Source organism: Pseudonaja textilis, chromosome 10 (assembly GCF_049901715.1).
Source record: "Pseudonaja textilis isolate UNSWEBS1 chromosome 10, rPseTex1.2, whole genome shotgun sequence".
NCBI lineage: Eukaryota > Metazoa > Chordata > Lepidosauria > Squamata > Elapidae > Pseudonaja > Pseudonaja textilis.
In genome coordinates this window covers 17195350-17217918 of record NC_141999.1, presented here as the reverse complement: position 1 = coordinate 17217918, position 22569 = coordinate 17195350, and the positions used below count along the sequence as shown (strand labels likewise).

At 43.5% G+C, this 22569-nt stretch overlaps 1 long non-coding RNA gene across 1 annotated transcript; it reads right to left on the bottom strand.

The window, feature by feature from the left end:
• Nucleotides 1–4529: 4529 nt before the first annotated feature.
• Nucleotides 4530–20478, bottom strand: LOC148124918 (uncharacterized). The gene is made up of 4 exons (XR_015744812.1): nt 20187–20478; nt 13132–13155; nt 8839–8979; nt 4530–6228 (listed from the first exon to the last, which is right to left on the bottom strand). It is a non-coding gene; the product is annotated as an uncharacterized LOC148124918 (long non-coding RNA).
• Nucleotides 20479–22569: the final 2091 nt, after the last annotated feature.

Sequence of the window (22569 nt, the reverse complement as noted above, 5' to 3'; positions counted from 1 at the left end):
AGATCTCATGGCCAGTTTGGTGCCTAGACCAAACTGGCTCTCTGGATTTTTTTATCTCCCTCTGGAACCACACTACCAGAGTCAACCAAATATTAGGACAATATAATCTGCAATTAAGTTGCAATTGCTGCAAAAGATTTAACATCAATTTGAGTATGAATTAGTTAATATATGAACATGTATGCAAGCACCAGCGTGGGTTATGAATTAGAGCCTCTTTACGATTTGCTGCATTACGCAACCTCAGCAAATGAGGATTGTATAAGAAAAGAAACAGGAAGGTAAGAGATAAAGCTAAAGACTGAAAAGCCAAGCCACCCTGCCAGGGGTGAGGGGATTCAGTAAGCCTCTAAAGTAGAGGTAAGCAATGTGCAACCTTAGGTCCCGTGTGCAGCCTTAATGAGGCCGTAATCTCATTTCAAAAGTTCACTGTGAACAGTCAAAACTAGCAAGAGCAATGCACATTTTCTCTGGGAACCTGACATATCGGAAAGAAGAACAAAAATAATAGGATCTCAGGTAAAGAGAGATTGGGTAGATGGATCTATGTCCACCAGGGGTAACAGAATAACAGAGTTGGAAGGGACCTTGGAGATCTTCTAGTCCAACCCCCTGCTTAGGCACGATACCCTACACCACCACTGCAGACAAATGGTTGTCCAATCTCTTCTTAAAAACTTCCAGTGTTGGAACATTCACAACTTTTGGAGGCAAATTGTTCCACTGATCAATTGTTCTAACTATCAGGAAATTTCTCCTTAGTTCTAAGTTGTTTCTCTCCTTGATTAGTTTCTACCCATGGCTTCTTGTCCTGCCTTCTGGTGCTTTGGAGAATAGCTTGGCTCCCTCTTCTTTGGGGTCAGCCCCTGAGATATTGAAACACTGCTATCCTGTCACCCCTGGTCCTTCTTTTCCCTTTTGAAAAACGGTAGATTACAATTCTCTGGGTGTCATCAGTGCAAAACACCAACACAACAAAATCACAGGCTGCAGATTTAGATCTGAATCGTTGCGGTGAGAAAGAGGAAGGGAGGAAGGACAGAAAAATGGGAGCTCCTTCTTAAGCATGGATCAGTCGTGGTTGCACATGCAAATTGGAATGGCTACCCAAAACCACAACTCCAGAAAGGAAGTCAATGCCACACAAAAATGGTAAAGGCACACATCTCCAGGGGCAGAGGTGTTTCTTTCTAACTCAATTCTCCCCCTGCTGAACTTAAAGAGAAGGGCAAGTGCAGTTGATTATTTCCTCTGGAATATTTCTACACCACAGTACTTTTGTGGGGTGGGATAGAGTCATGTCACAGATCCAAAATAAAAGAGAGCCTTTTGCTTACATGTGACCATTTGTATTGCAACATTTTTCAGTTGGGATTAGAGCAGGGGTAGATAGCCTTGAAGATAAGGGGCATAAATGGCAATCTATATTGTTAAAAAAAGTACATTATTAAATGATAGGAGTAACAAAGGGGAGCGAGCTGGAGGTAAAACACAAGAAGAACGGCTGCAGAAATTGGGTATGTCCGCTCTTATGAAGAAAAGGACTAGGGGCGACATGATAGCAATCTGCCAATATCTAAGTGGGCAGCCACAAAATACCAACGGCAGGAGAAGAAGAAGCAACGGATGGAAACTAACCAAGGAAAGAACCAAACTAAGACCACGAAATATCCCGACAATGGGAGATTTTTTCAGCTTTTCTCCAGAAATTGTGGGTGCTCCACCCCTGGAGATTTTAAAGAAGAAATTATACAGCTATTTGTCTGAAATGGTACAAGATCCCCTGCTTGAGCAGAGAGTTGGGATAGAACAGGGGTCTCCAACCTTGGCAACTTTAAGACTTGTGGACTTCAACTCCCAGAATTCCTCAGCCAGCTGGCTAAGAAACTCTGCGAGTTGAAGTCCACAAGTCTTAAAGTTGCCAAGGTTGGAGATCCCTGGGATAGCAGATCTCTACAGTCCTTCCAACACTGTTACTCTGGTTATAATTCAATTATAATTCCCATTTTTTTTGGCTGGCCACACTATCAGAACTATTTCTTTTTTCATCCCCCTTTTACATTTTAGGTTTCTAAGAAGAACAAGTAGAATTCTGTTGAATTCTACTGAATAGTGCGATATTAATGCAAGATCAAGGGTTTTCAATTTAATGTATAGAATGCAAAGGATGTGTGTTTGTGTTTATTTTCACAGTCATAATATACACTGAAGATGGTATTTAATTTCGTTGGATGAGGTGCAATGACAATAAAGTGAACTAAAAGGAGGGCACTGGGCCATTATGCTACCAAATTTTGAAAGTGTTATGACCCTTCATCCAGGTTGATGCTTTTGATCCTTTAATGGGATGTGAGGATGTGACTTCTGTGCCCCGGGACTTTCTGTACCTGAAGTTCTGCTTTCACTGCAAAACAAGAGTGTCACCATTCACATATGACTCACAACAATCTGCCCTTTGTAGGGGCTACTAATGCTTTGCCCTGAGCGTAGCATTTATTTTATTACAGATAATTAACATTTCCATGGCCCTCTATTCTCAATGTTCAGAGCAGTGTATGCAGGAAAAAAAACCCAGAATATTAAAAGCAGGATCTTAATAATATATAATGGCACTGATCAACAGGGATAGAAATCAAATTTTAAAACATCCCCCCCACCCCAGAGCTTTTCCAGGGATGATCTTTTTCTTGCTTGGGAAAACAGATTGGAGAAGAGTTAATACTTATTGACAAGGGCAAGGTGCTTCAAAGAAAAGTCAGCGAGACATCAGTGAGACAATGTGCTATGCAGTGGTGGGATTCAAAAATGTTTACTACCGGTTCTGTGGGCGTGGCTTGGTGGGCGTGGCTTGGTGGGTGTGGTAGGGGAAGGATACTGCAAAATCCCCATTCCCTCCCCACCCCCCTAACCTGCTTTCCAGCTCCATTCTCCTGTGCAGGGCAACCAAAGGAAACCCAGCCAATCAGCTGGGACTTGGGAGGCAGAGAATAGATGTGGGCGGGGCCAGTCAGAGGTGGCATTTGCCGGTTCACCGAACTACTCAAAATTTCCGCTATCAGTTCTCCAGAACTGGTCAGAACCTGTTGAATATCACCTCTGGTGCTATGGCAGGAGTGTCAAACACAAGGCCCGTAATGTGGTCAGATCCAGCTCGGGGAAAATGTAAGAGGCCGGTCTACCCAGTGCAAAGAGGAAACAGTCCAGCTGTCAAGCCTGAATCTGGTTAGATGGTAGATTAATTTATATCTGGGTTATTTATATGAATCCAGTTTGACGTACTAGGGACCTGAAGGGGGTTGGAGGGAGAGCTGAGGTGGATGGAGTTCCAACCAAAACAACATAGCTGGACAATGAGTTAGCCACATTCCAACGGCTGCCTGGCCAGACGAAGGAGGAGCGAAGTTTCCAGGCTACCATTCCAAATCCCAGTTGGACAATGTAACGTATTGTTTTGAAAAATTGTGAAAAGCCTAGTTATAGTGATGTGGAAAGCCAGTACTGAAAGTTTCCTTAGTGCCAAGATGGTGTAACTTAATAAACTTATTCTTTGAGGAATTGAAATGCCTTGGAGTTCATTTTATAATGGTTGCATTTCTTGGAACCTGACACCAGCAGTTTGGGGAGCGGTGTTAAGCTGGCCACGCCCACCCAGTTGGCCACACCCACTCAGTCGGCCACGCCCACCCAGCCCTGAGGCGGCCCCAATGAAATTGAGTTTGACACCCCTGTGCTATGGCATTTCCATAGATGGAGCTTCTCCAGCGATGGGACACTTTGTAGAGTCCCGAATCCTGTCTCTTAGCAGAGAGTCTTGTTGATGTCTGAATTCAGGTGGTCCTCAAACTTATAACCAAAATTGGGGATGAGAACTTATCTTGGAAGCAAGTTGATGATTAAGCGACTAGTGCCAGATTTTATGACCTTATTGCCAAGGTTGCTAAGCAAATCACTGCAGTTCTCAAGTGAATCATGTGGTCATTAAGTGAATCCAATTTCCCCCATTTATTTTGCTTCTCGGAAGCTGGATGGGACAGATGCAAAAGGCAATTGAATGACCCCAGGATGCTGCAAACCATCATCAAATGCATGCTGATTACCAAAGGCCCAAAATTTTGATCATTGCAACCTTGGGGAATGCTACGATGGTCGTATGTATGAGGACCAGTTGTAAATCACCTTGTTTAGTGCCATTGTAGCATTGAACAGTCCCTAAACAAAGGGTTGAGAGCTAATTGTGAGAAGTCTTGAAGATACCTTCTGCTTTAAAGGTGATAGCCAACATATTGAATTGGACCCATAATTGGTATTTACTGTATCTTGTGCACCTCTAGTGTTTATTGGCCTGAGCAATACAGTTATATTCTAATATAGAGACTCCCTAGACTAGGAGAGCTGAGCAGCCAGTGAACCTGAACTGATTTAAAGAAGCATTTTGTTATTAATCCCGTAGCAGAATTGACACAGGGCAGGTTTCTCTTCCAACAGGCTCGGCATGAACCTATGAAACAAGTAGACAAATATCCAGGAACTCCTGATAAGTAATTTTTATTGTAGAAAGTCTAAGATGCCATGACAGGAAAATTCCAACTATTTCTATGTATTAAGTTTAAGTTACAGAGTTCAGATCTATATGCGGTATGGATGGTGCAGCAAGCTGGATGGTCCCTCTCCAGGGAGCAGAATTTTCATCTGTTGCTTGATATGATATAAACATATCTAGCAATAACATAAGAATTCCAAAAGCCCATTTCCCAAGAATCCTCCCTTAGATCTATTCTCCTTAACCTAGAGAGAAATTAAAACAGTTAGAACAATTAATCCATGGAACGACTAGCCTCCAGAAGTTATGGGTGCTCTAGCACCAGAGGTGGTTTTCAGCAGGTTCTGTCCAGTTCTGGAGAACCAGTAGCGGAAATTTTGAGTAGAACCGGCAAATACCACCTCTGACTGGCCCCTCCAACCCCATCTATTCTCTGCCTCCCGAGTCCCAGCTGGGTCTCCTTTGGTTGCCCTGCACAGGAGAAGGGAGCTGGAAAGCAGGTTAGTGGGGTGGGGAGGGAATGGGGATTTTGCAGTAACCTTCCCCTGCCACGCCTACCAAACACACCACACCTACCAAGCCACGCCCACCAAGCCACACCACGCCCACCAAGCCATGCCCACAGAACTGGTAGTAAAAAAAATTGTTTTTTAAGATAATCATTTGTTTGAAATGGTATAAGCCAGGTCTCCTGCTTGAGCGGGGTGGGTTGGACTAGAAGACCTCCAAGGTCCCTTCCAACTCTGTTATTCCATTTCTCTCCCAAGCAACATCCATGAACCCCCTTTAAAAATGAAAACCATACTTTTTAACAATCTAGATCTTTCAATCGTCCCCAGTTCACAAACAGAGATGAAAATGTCCCATTGTGGAATGTTCAGATGTCAAAATAACCACTTCCAAATTTTCCAAAAGTGCTTCATCACAGATATAAATTTCGTACAGACAAGTATAATGAAGTGCAGAACTCATTTATACAAAGAACAGTCGGTTAAAAAGAATGATAGTTATCTAAAAAAATTAACATATAAGCACTTGAATAATATTTACATTAAATATACATATATAGAGAACTTTATCAGCTCATGGTTGTAACAATACATTATACTTTGTTTCTTTTTGTTTCCTTTTCTATATTTTTTTTTTTCGTTTTTAAGACACTTTTATGTGTCTTGTACGCACATACGTATTTGCATTACAATTTTCTTTGTGTTTGGTTTCTTCCTTTCTCTTTTTTCAATATTATTTTAAAAGCCATAGAAATAATTTTTTCAAAAACCAAACCAGGAGCCAATGCTGTTCCAAATGCCAATCAATATTGAAGGTTTAAGGACCAGCCAGATGTGCGATCTAATGAGAGGTCACCTCGTCTCTGGCTTTGGGGTTCCTTGATGAACGGTTCTGCTAAGAGAAGGGAAGGCAGAAAGGAAGAAAATATTGTGCTAGACAATTTGCAAACTATTTCTGGTGGGCGAGGTGACCAAGACACTTAGGAAGAGTTCATTGTAGAGGCAATTCCAGGCTTCGACACTCGATCCTAGGGACCAGTTTTCTGCTTTCTGATATTTAATTCTGCAGAAGCACAGGTATCTGATCATATTTGATGCAGAGGGCGCAAATGCAGTTCCAACTGGAAAGGGTTGGTTATTTCTGTATTCCAATCATGTTCACGTAACTCCTTGGTTCCTCTGTAGAAAGAACGAAGGGTGGGGGGAGTGTCAATTAGTTTTCATAGGTTTTTTTTTTAATCTTTAATATTATGGCTTTAATTAGAAAAAAACCCGCCTCTATGCAAAGGACAGTGTTGTAATGGCCCTCACTTAAATGAATTGAAAATAATTTTGAATGAAACAACAAAGGTTAGCATTTTCTCGCCAAAGAACACGTAACTGTATGATAGGCAGGGGTTAGAGTTTAGGAGAGGAATTATAATAAAAATTTGCCAGCCTGTTCATATTTGCGGTAAAAGCAATAGCTGCTAGCCCAATTTCACAGATAGAGAGTTAAGGTCAGGGGCTGGGGAAAAGCCCACATATGCTCACTGAATATGCAATGATAGAGAGGACATTTTCAGTGGGACGAAATCATGTTCAAATAGTGGCTACAATGCCATTGAAGGGGCGACCTTTTTCCCATGCGCCTGAAAAGAGGTGTGGCTCCTATCAGGGACCACAGCCAACCTCTTGATCTCCTTTGCGCACTCCTGATGTCAACCCTGAAGTTGACTGAAGTGAGGCCATTTTTAAACCTATTTTCCACTTCAGTGTTGACCCAGACTGGAGCTGAGGGATAGGGAGGGGAGTGGGGAATAGAGGTAGCTGAGGTGCTGTAGCCAAAACAAAATGCTTTCCCTTGGGATCTGAGGACATTCCTGGAAGTGTTCAGAAAGGGCAGGCTGAGGTCATCTAGCAGCTGGACTGAATGCCGATTGGACCGTGTGACTGAGGGTTTGTGGAGGAAGTGGAAAACGTTTACTTTGAATTAGGTGAAAACCGCGGGAACTTTTAGAGTCGGTTTTCACCAGATCTGTGTATCAACTCGTAAAATATTTCCACGGTCTTTTTAGAGTTGTCAATGGAAAGGGAGGGGGGAGCAGTACGGCAGCTTGCAAACCAAAACTGCTTTCCATAAATGTTTTCGCAGATAGTAACTAGGTGACTGTAAATTACGTATGCCAGAGTTGGCTTGCTATCAGGAATTCCAGCAATTGCCCTAATTAAATCATGATTCTCCAGCCAATCTTCAAAACACTTCAAAGGATTTATTAGAGGTGACACTGTGCAGGGTTGGGCTTCAAAAAATTTAGCAGCAAGTTCTCTGCCTGGTTGCTAGGTGGGCATGGCTATGGTGGCTGTGACCTAGTCAGCTTCCTGCTCCATGGCCTGGAACCATTTTCATCCTCCCCAGGCTCTGGAGGCTTTCCTCAAGCCTCCAAGAGGGCAAAAACGGCCTCCCTGGGCTCCAGAGGTTCTCTGGAGGCCAGAAACAGGTCCATTTCCAGCCTTCCAGAGCCTCCGGGAGGCCTGTTTTTCACCCTTCCTGAGCCTCCATGCGGGCCCTGCACTTATCTGGGATCTAAAATGAGCCACATGGGGACTCTTGGGAGGGAAGAAGCGGGGTGGGCAGGGCCAACCAGGGTTGGGACTTGCCAGTTTCCCAAACTGGCCATAAAATTAACAACCAGTTCACCTGAACCGGGGTGAACCGGTAGCAACCCACCCCTAGATGTGTGCCAACATGATATTTCCAATAAAGCGATTCCTTGAGGACTTCACCTCCCTCTGAGTCTTGCCTGATACGAACCCCTAACACCTGACCTGTTGTTAGTAACTGGGATAATTAGGATATGACTTACCACATCACATTTTATGTGAATTAAGTTAGGGTTTAAGGATTTAGGTGCCACTAGACTATAAACTGGGAGCAAACCCCACTAGCTTACTAGCACTGATGATGTCATCTAGTTTGGGTAATGAGAAAAGGTCTGCAAGAAGACCATGAAGCTTAAAAGAGCACCAAGGATCTCTCACTTATGTGAATCATCAAATAATGGGCAATTTTTTAAGATCACTTAAAAGAGGAAAGCATCACTGGAAATCCCAAAGGTGCTTTTTCAGGAGGCAACTGGAATTTCTTGTTTGTTTTTTCTTTTGAGGATTCTTTGCTTTCTCATCCAAGAAGCTGTCTGCAAGGATAACAGATAACAGATCATCAGAGTTGCAAGGGACCTTGTAGGTCATCTAGTCCAAGCCCAAGCGGGAGACCCTACAACCATTTCTGACAGACGGGAGTCCAGTCTCTTCTTGAAGGTCTCAAGTGATGGCGCTCCCACAACTTCCGAAGGCAATTTCTGTTCCATGGGTTGATTGTTTTCACTGTCAGAAAGTTTCTCCTTATTTTCCAGGTTAAATCTCTCCTTGTTCCGTTTTCCGTCCATTATTCCTGGAATGGAAGAAATATAAATCCTTCCATTCCCCACTACCATTCTGTCAGAGCTGAAGAAGCTTTTTAGATGAGAAGTGAAACGTCTTCAAAAGAAAAAAACAAGGAAGCCCAGTTGCCTCCTTGAAAAAGCACCTTTGGGACAACCATGACCTGTGGATGGCTGAGAATCTCTACAGAACATCACTAGAGATGTTGGGATTTATAATGTGGCATATTCGGTGGGCCCCAGGTTGATGAAAGCTGGGTTAGGCAGGCAGAAATAATACTTGAGTCCAATTGGCCATTCTCCCCTTTCCTTCCTCCTTTTTTGCTGGTCCCAGAATAAACTCATTTGTCAAGCATGGTTCACTTACCCTTTTTCTTCTTCTTCTTCGCACTTTTTTGGTGGATGCAGCAATAAACAGGGAGCAGGAGGAGGAGGGTGAGAAGAAGATCTCCAATTACAAACCCAATCATGATGCCTGTATTAATATGATAACAGTCTCCATGGTTTCCTGTAGAACAGACATACGGTCAGTTGGTTTCCTTGGTTTGATACAAGTATGAAATACAGAGAAGGTGCCTTTTTATCATTTCTTGTCAAAATGACAGCAGCGTTCGGCAACCTAGGGCTAAGTCCATACCAGAGGTTGGTATTCAGCAGGTTCTGACCAGTTCTGGAGAACAAGCAGCGGAAATTTTGAGTAGTTCAGAGAACCAGCAAATCCCACCTCTGACTGGCCCCGCCCCCATCTATTCTCTGCATCCTGAGTCCCAGATGATTGGCTGGCTGTCCTTTGGTTGCCCTGCATAGGAGAAGGGAGCCACGCCCACCTAGCCACGCCCACAGAACCTGTAGTTAAAAAAAATTAATCCCACCCCTGGTCCACACAATCTGCCACAATTACAACACAATTTTGCAGAATATCAGACCAGGTCTCTCTATTCCTTTCCTGCATCTCTCTGCTTGGAACAGAGAGTAGAAGGCGTTTGAAGAAATGCCCTGATCCCATATCCAGTTCTAGTCCAGGTGCAGCTTGTCCCATCCCTTGGAATATATTCAATTGCTGAACTGATGTGAACCACTGGTGTGAGCCTACCTGACCATCGGAATCAGTTTCCCAAATTTGGCAGACCTGAAAAAAGGGCTCCCAACTGAGAGGCTTCTCATCCGATCCCCAGGTTCAGAAAGTGAAACAAATTTAATTTGAAACTCTAAACTGAAGCTTTACACTGCCTCTCCCAGATGGGTTTTTAAATGTGTATGTAAACCCACACCTCCAGTGCTTATACCCAAAACAGATCAGCTTTCTCCAAATTGATACCCTCTAGAGCAGGGGTCTCCAACCTTGGCAACTTTAAGACTTGTGGACTTCAACTCCCAGAATTCCTCAGCAGCTTTGCTGGCTGCGGAATTCTGGGAGTTGAAGTCCACAACTCGTAAAGTTTTCAAGGTTGGAGACCCCTGCTCTAGAGGCCTTTAGATTGCAATTCCAGATTTTCTAACTACCTCTGGATAGAGAAATGCTCACTTAAGATTAGGGTCTGTTAAGAGTAGCAATGAGAAAAAAAGGTTGCTTACCCAGGCCCGATATATTACCTAAGAACAGTTGGATGAAGATTTTTAAAGGCCTTTTTTCCCGCATAAAGGAAGCTACAAATATTCATATTACAGTTTCCTCCAGCCAAAAGAAATGACACACTGACTATCAGCAAAGCAAAAGAAAGAGCTATGAGAAGAAGATTGGAGAAAGCTGAGGAGATCTTAAAGCTAGAAACCTTCGTGTGTTCTTCCAATGGTAAAATTGTGTTTAAGGAGATGTGCCTCAATGCATGTGTAAACTACAACAAAATAACAAAATGGCAAGGACAGGACATTTAGGACAATTTGAGAAGCCACAGGAACATTTCAACCTCCTGTCAAATGTCATGAAGAACAAGCTTGATAAGAACCTATTTTGTCCAAGGCATTGTGTAAACTGCAAAACTACGCCGCCTTCAGTTTGATCTAAGTATAGTACATAAAATTGTCTATTGCAATGTCCTACCTGTCAATGAATACTTCAGCTTCAACCTAAACAATACAAGAGCACACAATAGATACAAACTCAAGGTAAACCGCACCAAACTTGATTGCAGGAAATATGACTTCAGCAACAGAGTGGTCAATGTCTGGAACACTCTACCTGACTCCGTTGTTTTCTTCCCCAAACCCCCAAAAACTTTAACCTTAGACTGTCTACTATTGACCTCACCCCTTTCCTAAGAGGTCTGTAGGGGGAGTGCATAAGCGCACCAATGTGCCTACCATCCCTGTCCTATTGTTTCTTTCTTATTTTGTTTGAATGAATGAATGAATGAATGAATGAATGAATGAATGAATGAATGAATGAATAACTGCAAATTAGAGAGTTGGGCTCTCACTTCAGGATCTCTTCTGTTGCACCTTGAATCGGTATTCACAAACACGGACCATGTCAACAAAGAGTGAAACAACAAAAATGCCTCAGCAAAGAAGAAGGGAAATGCAGCCCGCACTGCTCATGGTTTTGTCCAATTCACCTCCCACTGAAGAATATTCAGTAAAAGGTCCTGCTCCCAATTTCACCAACCATTAACAAATCAGAGGCTTTTGGAGTTCAGTTTAGCTCAAACAAAAGGAAACGTCTGGAAAAAAAACAGCGATGACACTGCGAGCTGGCTACACAGAAACTTCGCTTGAAGTTGTCTATTAATTGTACAAGAAACGTCAGTTGCTGCTTTGGCATCCGGTGCAAAGATGCACAACAAGGAGTAACCTTTCTACATTTCTTCAGTTACAGCTGCGTTCCTGAGAGGTCACACCATATATCTGCGATGGAGAACCTACAGCATGCATGCCAGAGGTGGCATTGCAGAGCCCTCTCAATGGGCACGCACACCATTGCCAGCTGCTCTTCTGGTTTCTGGCCAGCTGGTCTTCGCAGGCACTGAAGTGCCAGAAAATGGCCAAAAAATTGGCCAAAAAACAGACTGCTTTGCAGGCCTTTTTCAGGCCATTTTTCAGCCCTTTTTCAGGCCGTTTTTCAGGCCGTTTCTCAGGCCATTTCTCAGGCGGTTTCTCAGCTGGTTTTCAGGCCTTTTTCAGGCCATTTTGGGGCCTTTTCCAGGCCATTTTTCAGGCTGTTTCTCAGACAGTTTTCAGGCAGTTTCTCAGATGGTTTTCAGGCCTTTTTCAGGCTATTTTTCAGGCCTTTTTTGCGCCTTCCATCCTTCTGAGGTGGATAAAATGAGGACCCAGATTGTTGGGGGCAATAAGCTGACTCTGTAAACTGCTTAGAGAGGGTTGCAAAGCACTGTTCAGCAGTATATAAGTGTAAGTGCTATTGCTATTAATGTGTTCACCTTTAACATGTGGCTGGATCAGTGGTGGGATTCAAAAAAATGTATTACCGGTTCTATAGGCATGGCTTGGTGGGTGTGGCAGGGGAAGGATACTGCAAAATCCCCATTCTCTTCCCACCCCACTAACCTGCTTTCCAGCTCTGTTCTCCTGTGCAGGGCAACCAAAGAAGACCCAACCGATCAACCCGGACTCAATGGGAGGTGGAGAATAGATTGGGGGCAGGGCCAGTCAGAGGTGAGATTTGCCAGTTCTCTGAACTACTCAAAATTTCCACTACCGGTTCTCCAGAACTGGTCAGAACCGGCTGAATACCACCTCTGGGCTGGATTCATTCATTGTGATAAGCGAAATGTTCTTAGGTTGTGCAAATGCAGGACCTTCTAAAGTAATTAATGGCTACGTGGCAGTTCACACTTCCAAATACACAAAATTATCAGGCTATCCTGAGAAAAGATTCTTGTTCTGCCTGGACAAACAGGCAGCTTATCCAGGCCAACTGGAGTGGTGCTCTGGTACCACGCTTTGTGCATGCAAGCCAGGCCCACGTGCTCAAAACTGGATGGATGCCATAACTTGCTTCCAGAGAAGCTAGAGAAGATGTGGTGGGGAGCAGTTTTGTCAGCATGCTTTGTATAACTGGGCATTTTTAATAGCCAGGCCTATCATGACAAATATTCTCCATATGTACCCATAAGGCTCCGAAACTTATTAAGTCCTTGATATGAAGCTTAGCCTACCACGCAAAAAGCCATCCAGTTGAGGGATAATTCAACCAAACACAGCTGAAACAAATTTAATTTTTCACTGAAAGCATGTCCCATTCATACAAGCAGAGCTGCAGTGAGCCATTTCACTGGGTTGTTGTTGTTGTTTTTTAATTTAATCTATTTTATTTTATTTTTGCTCACAAGCTTTTCTGAATCATGCGGCAGATTTAACTATTTGAAAATGAAAACGAAAGCTGGCGGCTTTGTAAAATCCAAAGGCTCTTGTTCATTGTGTACCGTGATAAACAACCCTGGAATATTTGCTTAAATGCAAATTGGGATGACTCTTCCCAATGCAGAAGTGGTAGACCCGAATGCGTATTTGCTAGGAGGCCTTGCCTGTTATTGGGTGGGAAAATGCATGGTTTTTGTAGAGCAAAGCCAGAAATAAATGGGGCTGTTTCATATGCATGGTTAAACTGGCTGCTCTTTCACTACTCATGAATCATTTGCTAAAAAAAAATAAAAATCATTATTTTTTTTAAAAAAAAAACAGTTCCAGTTGCATGCCTCACCTGGTCCCTCGGCAACACTGAATCCTGCAAAGAAAGGAAACAACAGCTCAGTTACAAACAGTGCTCTGCATTTAAAAAAAAAAAATCAGTTTTCTTCAATCTAGTTGCTTCCCTTGCAACGTTTCCCACTGCAAACCTGGAGAGGCTACCAGGGATGGGAATTGTAGTCCAAGCTGTTTGGAGGGTAAAGGTTAGCTGGTTGAGTTAGAAAGTTTGCATTTGGGGAAGTGGAATTATGGGAGAACCCCAGGTTGAAGTCAACCGACTGAATCAGCGCGCTTTCTGCTGTTGAGTGTTTGCTTTGGATTTCCAACTGCACTGCGTTTTGTAATATATGACAGAGGCGATGATTAGAAAATAGAAAAAGGAACCGTTTAAAAGGCAGAAATAATTTTAGGAATGCATATTTTAGAGGAGTCATTATTAGAGAGCAACTTTGTTTAAAAGTGGATGTTATAATTTTGGTTGAAAGATGCCCCCAAATATTGAAGTGCTTCTTTTAAAGTGAATACAGGAACTGAATGAAATAGAGTTATTAATGGACACATGCCAAGCTGCTATATGATGCTCTGAATCACACACAAGGCTCTGAATCACACAACAAAAATACATTTAGAAATTCACATTTATTATTATAAATTGTGATATAATCTCTAGGAGTCCAAAGTCTCATTATGGATTTTCTCCCCTCTTTAAAAAAAAAAACTACTATTGTACAACCCTACCAAAGTTTTGAGCAGACTTCCTCAAACTATGAAAAAAAAAATTGTCCTGCGAATTCTGGGTGAATTTTGGGAGTTGCAAAAAGTGTGGGGTGTGCACTGTATTGTAAGTGGCTATTGCAATTTTTTAAATGCTTTTAATTAGGGGACAAACTGGTCTATCTGGTAGAATTAACAAAAGCAGGCTGGGTAAGCAGTGGTAAATCATGTCCATATTGTGAGCAAAACACAGGGAAGAATTATAAAGTCTTAACAACCTGCTAAATGGCAGCACCTCAAGACATTTGGCTGACCTTGAAAATAGCTAAGTGAAGGCTAATTAGTTACTCCTTGGGTGGAAACCTGTTAGCTTTTCGAGGTAATTCAGACAGGAAGCATAACTATGAATACTAACCCTGTCTTCATTGTAAAGGTAAAAGTAGCCCCTCTGGATTTTACTCCGCTAGTTCTTTGCTGACTATAGGGGGCAGTGTTCATCTCCATTTCAAGGCCACTGAGCCAGCACCATCCAAAGACATTTCCATGGTCATGTGGCCAGCATGACATCACAGAGCGCTGTTACTTTCCCACTGAAGTGGTACCTATTTGTCCATTCACATTTGCATGCTGTCGAACTGCTAGGTTGGCAGGAGCTGGGGTGAAGACGGGAGCTCACCCTGTGACACTCGGATCTCACACCTGGGCTGCCAGATTTTCCAGCATCTTAACCACTCAGCCACCACACTCCCCTACTCCCCCTGCCTCTCTTTATCGTAAGGATACATTAATAGAATCTTGCATGATTGAAACTTGAAAGTATTTTTTCAAAAAACCCTTTCTTTTTTTCTTTATATTCTCTGGAAAACTAGGGGGTCCCCCTTCTGGAAAAAAAAGCCCACGCCTTCTCTCCTTCTTTGGGCTGAGACATATTTTGCACTACGGTGGCCTAGTCTAGGGGTCGCCAACCTGTTTTGGACCTCAGGGACCACCGAACTCATAATTTTTAATCCCGTGGACCAGAGACCCTGGGAAAATCCCCCAAAAAGTCTGCAGGAAAATTCCCCACCCCATTTTCCTACCGATCGATCATTCTTTATTTGGGATCGCAGGATACCGTCTCTAGCTCTGTTCTCAGGGGGAGAGAGAGAGAGGGAGGGAGGGAGGGTGAGAGAGAGAGAGGGAGAGGGAGAGAGCCTTTTAGCTTCATGCAAGGAAAGCAGCAGAAGCAGCAGAAGTCTTTTTTTCTCTTCCCCAAACTCCACCAGAAATGAGTCTTTGTGAGACTTGTTGCGCTGGTGCAGCCTCTTGGAGCAGGAGACCTTGCAGGGTCCCAAAGATTCATTTCTGGTGGAGTTTGGGGGAGAGAAAGAAAGACCTTTGCTGCTTTCCTTGTGTGCAGCCAAAAGCAGAGGTGGAAAGAAGCAGCCTGGTGGCCAGGTGAGGTGCATGGGGCAAGTTCCCCCCTCTACCCCTTTCCTCCTCCCCTCACTACCTTGTGTTGTTCGCAATGCAAGTGATGCAAGCCTTGTGTTCCTGCCGGCCATGTGGGTGGCACAGCCTTGTGTTCCTGTGCAGCCTGGATTAATTGCTTTGGGCGTGACATTTCTCTGTGGACCACCAAAATTTTCTCACGGACAACCAGTGGTCCCCAGCCCACCGGTTGGTGACCACTGCCCTAGTCTACCAGCCTACCCTCCTGTCTCCCAAGGCCGTTCCCACTTACCATCACCTACCATTAAATTAGATCAGGAAATTAAAAAAAAAAAATCCCAGAAAAGGCATTCCAAACTCAATTTCATGCAGTGGTTAAGAGAAACGCATGGCTGCTTCCATGCAGACACCCAAGAGTTCAGCTTGTCTTGCCCATTTTTATTGTCATTTGATGAACGGGAAAGCTTTAATGTGCAGTACCGAGATGAGGGTTTATGGCTGGCAAAGCATGCTAAAGCTTTGAAATAAGAAGCGGAGTTGCCTATATCTCTACTGAACTTTGCTAAGACTAAGGGGAGGGGGAGAAGTTTGTGGTTATGGTATACACCCCTGCAGATAAATTCATACTACTAGTTCCTCTTGCACGCCTCCCCCTGCTTTTCCTGCCCCCAGATACTTGCATAAGGCTGCCAGCATTTTCGGTTCCTCTGAGCCTCATTCAAGCTTTCTCTCTCATGCGCTGGAGAAAACAGAAAACTTTCTGCCCTCTGAAAAAACAGGAGATGCCCCCCTCCCCTTCTTTCAAGCTAAATCAGGGGTTTGCACAAGCTGTGCCCACAAACACATCAACACTGCTGCCACGTAGAATAGCATTCCAGAGGGTTCAGGGTGTGTTTGCGTGCACTGGCTGGAGAAAATTAGCAGTAATTAGGAATAAAGGACTTAAGAGCAAGTGAAATGCTCAGAAAAGGGCCAATCAGGCTTTGAATACCAACTTACTCGCTTGTGTAAAAAAAAAAAAACAAACCCACCTGGGCACCATGATCTGGCCAAGCTCCCTCTGCTCAGCCTCCCACATGAGGTTGGCACGCGGAGCCAATAAGAGAGAGAGCATTGTGAGGTCCCTAAAGACCACGTAGAATGCAATTATTTATAATACTTCCAGATTACAGAGAGCCAAAGGGGAGAAAAGGACACACGAAGAAAGCTGAAAGAACTGCAAATTGGCTGGAGTCAACTAAGAAGATAATAGTCCACCTGGGACTTGCTGGCCCAGATGTTGTGTGAAATTGAAGTCCCTGCGTTCCCCAGCCAGTGAGGTTATTACTAAGAATTCTGCAAGGTGATATCCACTCAGTTGTGGATCACCAAGTGGAAAGCTGACTTAGGCGATTATAAAGTTGATCGCCCTTGATCTTAGGATGCGTGACTTCGTTCACCTCAAAATGGGGTCAGCCAATCCTAAGGGGCAGATGACCCCTCCTGATAGAATAAGAGAGTTGGGAGGGACCTTGGAGGTCTTCTAGTCCAACCCCCTGCCTAGGCAGGAAACCCTATACCATTTCAGACAAATGGTTATCCAACCTCTTCTTAAAAACTTCCAGTGTTGGAGCATTCACAACTTCTGGAGGCAAGTTGTTCCACTGATTCTGAACATATTCTGGCTGGAAATGTCTCCTTAGTTCTAAGTTGCTTCTCTCCTTGATGAGTTTCCACCTGTTGCTTCTTGTCCTGCCTTCAGGTGCATTGGGGAATAGCTTGGCTCCCTCTTCTTTGTGGTAGCCAGATATTTTCCTTTACTGAACTGTGATCGTGTGAACTGTGCCTAGAAATCCTTCGCTGATGCTGCCACAAGCCATAACAGGTTGGGTTGAGATTTGAGCGAGTGGGTTTTCTTATGCTTTTAGCTATCTCTCCACTGAGATCCCATGCAAGCATATTGATGAAGCAGCTTCCCCTTCACCTCACCAATATCCTAAATAGATGGGAAGCCACCCTTCTCCCAACATCAGAGCTAATTCTTTTGCTGAATATTGACAGCTTACAACGAATGCACAAGAATTAACAGCTCAGTATTACATTCAGAAGTTAATAATGTACATAAATAGAAACATATATACGTTTATTAGGTTGACCATATGCCAGGTATTTGCAGTGATGTTTACAAGGAGCATATGGCTGAGGATTATTCTGTCTTTTATCATTCTAGATTATTTAAAAAAAAGGCGCATTCTGAAGACAGGTTGGAATGCTAGCACCAAAAGCAGCTCTCTTACATTACACCGAAACAGATCGTACTCATTATTCTATTGAAAAGAAAATTGTTCTATGATTAGCAGCAGGAAGACACAAAACTAATATCAGTAATTCTGGGTGGTTGCTGGAAGCTCAGCTTTTTATAACCACCAAGATCCCCCCCTCCATATGGACAATATAGGTCCATACAGGTCCTCTCCTATAAGGTAAAGGTAAAGGTTCTCCTCGCACATACATGGTAGTCATTTCCGGCTCTAGGGGGCAGTGCTCATCTATGTTTCTAAGCTGAAGAGCCCCAGCGCTGTCCAAAGACGTCTCCGTGGTCATGTGGCTGGCATGACTAAATGCTGAAGGCGCACGGAAACGCTGTTACCTTCCCACCAAAGTGGTCCCTATTTTTCTACTTGCATTTTTACATGCTTTCGAACTGCTAGGCTGGCAGAAGCTGGGACAAGTAACGGGAGCTCACTCCGTTACACAGTGCTAGGGATTCGAACAGCCGAACTGCCAACCTTTCTGATCGACAAGCTCAGCGTCTTAGCCACTGAGCCACCGCATCCTCTCCTATATACACCTCTTTTCTTCCTCTGAGAAAACATTTTACGAAGGATCTTTTCAGGAGACAGACCCAGTGGTTCAGTATTGTTTATGAAGTCCATAATGTCTTTCCCCCTCTTTTATTTGATTGTTACTCTAAAGCAACTCAGCTTTGAATCTTATGTTCAGTACGGTCATCTTCCAGAGCTAGATATCCTAAGGTTCATGCATCATAATGGATACATTGAAATGCTGTGGTATTCCTCAATGCTGTGGTGTTCAGGCCATCATATTAAGTCAAGTGTTCCGAAATTATGAGTTTCAGAAAGGGTCATGACTTTCCTCTAAGAATTAAAGGAAAGAGTCCGTTTTTTTAATTAAAAAAAAAAAGAATGAATCAGTTTGCACAGGCAGAATGAGAATACTATCAAAACTGCCTCCTCCCTTTGTCTTTCAAAGTACCAGCGGACACTTGTCATAGTGAAACATTTCTGATAGAGATAAAAAAAAAATATATGATTAATAGGAAGTGGTATATTTAGCTTTTGCCTGAACAGAATCCCAAGAAAAGGGCTTGTTTTATTTATGAAGGGTCACACAAATTCACAAATACAAGGGTTGGGTTATTGTGTACGTACATAGTCTGTGATGTGAAGCTAGCCATTATTTGGTAGAAGCATTAGTGACTCTATATCAGTGAAGACAATAGACACCCAGGGAACTTCACAATTAATGATAACCTTGATATGACCTTCACATGGAAATCAACATATTACTTGGACTAAACTCGCTGTAGCACTCTAGATAGATAAGATTTCTGCTGAATCTTCTTTCGCCTAAAAGTTGGTTTCACAACCACACACTTCACCTAGTTACTGCTGAACCCGTGCTTTGGGTTTGCACAGTTACATTGAACCAGTAACTAATCATATAACCCTTATACATTCAATACAACCCCATGTAAGAGCTATCCAAGCTTGGTACATTATGTTTGCAACTGATCTGGTTCAGTACTTTGTGTGTGAATACAATGACTGTAACTAACAAAGAATCAGCAAAAGAAATTGCATTACTCCAGCAAGTAAAATTTAGCCTCCATAGACTAGATAGACCAATCTCTAAAGCACTAATTGAAGTCTTATTGGATTCTGTTTCCCCCAGAGCTTTCTAATTCATTGGATGTGATTCCCAAAATTTGCTAGACTACATTCCCTATGGTCATCATCTGGTTTGGATATTAAGCTTGAGCGATGAGATTTGTAGTCCAACATTTGGAGACTCAATATGGGGAGCCAATGCAGAGCTGCTTGTGATCCAGTGTGAAAGATTTGGAATAAAAAGATATAGCCAACCGAAGAGCTCACACCCCAGTTAAACGAGTCCGTCTATTTCACATTGTGTGGCAGGGGTCTCCAACCTTGGCAATTTTAAGACTTGTGGACTTCAACTCCCAGAGTTCCTCTGAGGAACTCTGGGAGTTGAAGTCCACAAGTCTTAAAGTTGCCAAGGTTGGAGACCCCTGTGCTAGAGGCTGACACTGGGGAGCCAGTCCTTCCCCTACACTCCTCAACAAAGCACACGAAAGTGGAAAGAGGATTCAGCTGGAAAGATCTATAATAGCCTCCTTCCAACTTGGAGGGAGAGAGATTGAAAAAGCAAGCCCACCATTGTCTGGATAGGGTGAAGATCATAGGCTCAACTCATCTAGAAGATCCCAAGTTGAAGTGGCTCTTCTATCGTCGTGGGGGTGGCACCCTGGACTGAAGATAAACCCTAGTAGAGAAGACACCAGACTAGAAACCAAGCGTTTGTGAGTTTTAGTCCCATCTTAGGCAAGGAAGGCAGCTGACTTACTGAGCCCATCACCCAGAGACCGTGAGTTCTAGTCCCACCTTAGGCATGAAAGCCAGTTGGGTGACTTTGGGCCAGTCACTCTCTCTCTCTCCCAGCCAAACCCACCTCACACGGTTTGTCATCATGGGGACAACAAGGAGGAGGAAGGAATATGAGCTATGTTTGCTGTCTTGAATTATCTCTAAAAACAATAGAGTTAGAAATCTAAATGCAAAACATCAGAATCCCCAGATTTACTCACCGGCTCTTGAGAAAAACCATTAAAAATACACTCACCAGTCAAGAGGCAGAATATGGACACGGCAAAGCTCCACATGGTTTTTCCCTAGCCAGGTTTCTCAATGAAGCAAACCAATATAAGGACCTTCCAAAAAAATACTTGCTTCCTCCCACTCCCTCAGCAGGATGTGGGATGGCATCTGGAGTCATATGTCATCTGGACCAAGTTGAGACGTTTAACCTCCAAAGTTGCATCCCATTGACTTCCTCAAAACCCTGGAGCTTTACTTCCTGCTAGTTTCCATGTATTTGAACCCCAGTGCCCGAAGAACGAGGTCTACTTTGCAATAGACTGAGAAAACATTGCGAAGGATGGCCAGTGGGGCCCACCAACTCAGGGACTGTGGTTTTTTTTTCACTGCAGCTAGATTTGCGCACATCAGCAAGTTGTGGTATTTATGCCATGCTGCAGTGGAGTTTGCCTTCTGCTTTGTGGGATTTTTAAGCTGCTGGGGAAGGCAAAGAAGCAAGGCAAGCGGATTTTATTTCTGGTCAACTGGCAGCCCTGCCTGTGAATAAAGAAGATGTATTAGTAGTCCAGGACTGTCTTGGATAACTGCACCATCTTATGCTATAGGACAGAACTGAAGTTTTGGTCCAGAGATTCTAAACTGAGGGTTCCCCCCTCCCCGCCCCCAAAGTATCCATGATGAGATCTGGAGCAGGTTTAATTAAGAGCAGCCACTCCTGAGCCAGATACAGCATGTGGTTCACTGGTTAGAGAGAAAGAAAAAAACAAATTAGAAATTCAAACAGTCCAGTAACTCAAACTGTAAAAGAGTTACGATCAATAAGAGTGCAAAAGAGAACAAATTTATCTCAGCAGATCCTCTGTAGCGCTGCTCACACATTATCTGTGAAATGGTTCACAGAAGTTGGAGTAAACAGGCGAAGTTTATTGTTAATACCAACTTGAAACTTCAGTTTAAATGACCAGCCTTGGAGAGTTAGACAACACTTTGAATACTGCAGCCAATTTTGGCCAACATGTTATAAAAAAAAAGATGTTAACGAATGCAGAAAAGAGCAACAAAGATGATTAGAGTATTAGAGGCTAAAACATATGAAAAATGGGTGCAGGAAGTGGATTTGTCTAGTCTAGTGGAAAGAAAGACCAGGGCAGACCTGGATAGCAGTGTTCCAATATCTCAGGGGCTGCCATAAAGAAGGGGGAGTCAAGCTATTCTCCAAAGGACCAGAAGACAAGACAAAAAGCAATGGGTGGAAACTAATGAAGGGGAGAAGCAACCTAGAATGAAGGAGAAATTTCCTAACAGTGAGAACAATTAACCAGTGGAATGACTTGACCCGTCACTGGAGGCTTTTAAGAAGAGATTAGACAATCATTTGTCTGAAATGATACAGGGTTTCCTATCTGAGCAGGCGGTTGGGTTTAGAGGACCTCCAAGGTCCCTCTGTTATTCCATTATTTGGTTTCTTTTAAACCCAAGCAAGCTCCCTTAAAGTGGGTACAAACCGGAGGAGCTATATAGGCCAATTCACTACATGGAAGAACTGTCCATTGGATGGTACCTCTTTTGGTTCAAAGCACCGATGGGGAGGGTCTATTCACTGCTCTGCTTCGAAGAACCTGAAGGCCAGGAAAGTCCACTCCGATGATGCATTTGACACCCGGACCAAGATTCACTGAGAAGAAAAGAATTACTTCTTCCCCGAATTTGGGAGGTCAAAAAGGCGAGGGGAAAAAAAAAAAAAATAGACTAGCAAGTTTCTGTTTCCAAATCGAATGGTCCTGTTCCTTCTTTTGTGTTCCCTCGGCCCAATCTCTTTGCAACAGTTTGGTGACTGTGCAGGACTTCCTACATTTGACATTGCGTCATTCCCCTCCCCCCCCCCGCCACCCTGTGCCCCCACAGTCACAATGTGAGAGACCACCAGATGCACACACTCACCACTCCCATTTCCTATTCATCTTCTCACCAGTGACACATCACTTCCCTCTGTTTTCTGCATGCGCTATAATTATCCCTCATATAAAATTTGGCTGATTTAGTTAGAGGGCCAGTCCCTCGGTCCAAAAGCTATTTGCACAGCAGGCGATGATAATCCAGGGCACTTTGCTGTGTCGAGGCAGAGAGACTAAACTCTGCCGCTGTTCCTCCTTGTGAAAATGCATTGCTCTTCTAAGGCTAATCCCATTTTCTTGGAACCAGGTTAAGCAATCTCACTGGTACCTTTTTCCCTCGCCCTGTCTATAAAAACGCATCGCCGGAATAATGAAATAATTCCCCATTTGCTGTGTTCTCTTATCATACTCAACCTCCACTGCATGAGATAACACCGCATCCCTCCTCACAGTCTGAGCAGCCATTTAAAAAAAGCCAAGTCTGTTCAATTGGCCATTGTTAAAACCACAGAC